General features: G+C 40.0%; 1 protein-coding gene across 1 annotated transcript in view; it reads right to left on the bottom strand.

Annotated features, from left to right (window-relative positions):
- Window positions 1–1,200, bottom strand: part of ADGRD1 (adhesion G protein-coupled receptor D1) — a 124,002-nt gene that overhangs the window by 21,717 nt on the left and 101,085 nt on the right. The gene's annotated exons all lie outside the window — the stretch shown is intronic.

Here is a 1,200-nt window from a genome sequence, read left to right as displayed (position 1 = left end):
ATTTCTCATTTCCTCAGCTCCATGGTGCAGTAGCTGCATTCCAGGTAAGAGCAGCTGAGAGATCAGAGCTCCCTTCCTCCATCCAACCTCCCAAAGAACTGAAATGAAAAGTACAATAACTAAAATGAAAAATTCAGTAGAGGAGCTCAACAGTAGGTCTGAAAGGGCAGAACAAAGAATCGGTGAACTTGAAGACAGATTGAATCTCAATAAACTCCAAGTAAGAGGAACACAAAGAGATATACACTCAGACACATCAGAATAAAGATGCTGAAAGACAAAGACAGAGAAAATCTTGAACGAATCAAGAGAAAAATAACTCTTCATGGACAAGAGACCCCAGTAAGACTAAGAGACTGATAATGAGAAACAATGGAGCCAGAAGGCAGTGAGATGACATAACCAAAGGAAAAACACCCTGTCAACCAAGAATCTGTATCTAGCAAAACTATCTTTCAAAAGTGAAGATGAAATAGATATTTCCAATTAAACAACAAGTGAGAGATTTGTTGTTAACAGACTTGCCCTATAAGAAATACTAAAAAAACTTCTTCAGGCTGAAAGAAAATTACTCCAGGCAATATACATACATACACACACACACACACACACACACACACACACACACACACACCCCATTTAGTGAAGGAAATTATGTAACTATAAAAGATAGTATAGATGCATATTTGTTCTCCCTTTTTTTCCTCATAACTGATTTAAAAGCAACAGTACACAATGAAATGTATATAATTATATTATTGGACCTATAAAATGTAGAAATGCAATGTATTTGGCAATGACAGCCAAGAGAAGCAGGTCATAGCAAAGCTGCATTTGAGATAAGATACCACCAGACAGTAACTCAGATTCACAGAACAAACGCAGAGACTCGGAAATAGGAAATACGAAGGATGATATCACAAACTCTATGAAAATGTGCCTGTTCTTTCTTTTCTCAACTTCTTTAACCACCCTGGCGGTAACCCCGAGTGTGGCTCGGGTTAATTTTCACTGCTAGAAGCGGTAACCACGAGTGTGGCTCAGGGTTAATTTTCACTGCCAGAAGCGGTAACCCCGAGCCACACTTGGGATTACACTGCAGTGTCCCAGAGAAGTCCCTTACCTGCTCCCTGTGATCCTGCGGTGTCCTCCTGTGATTGCCAACGAGAATGCCGGCCGATGAACAATTGCAGTGTTTTT

Source organism: Hipposideros armiger, unplaced genomic scaffold, assembly GCF_001890085.2.
Source record: "Hipposideros armiger isolate ML-2016 unplaced genomic scaffold, ASM189008v1 scaffold_544, whole genome shotgun sequence".
NCBI classification, from domain to species: domain Eukaryota; kingdom Metazoa; phylum Chordata; class Mammalia; order Chiroptera; family Hipposideridae; genus Hipposideros; species Hipposideros armiger.
The sequence above is the reverse complement of the archived record's forward strand: the minus strand, read 5'-3'. Positions and strand labels throughout refer to the sequence as shown.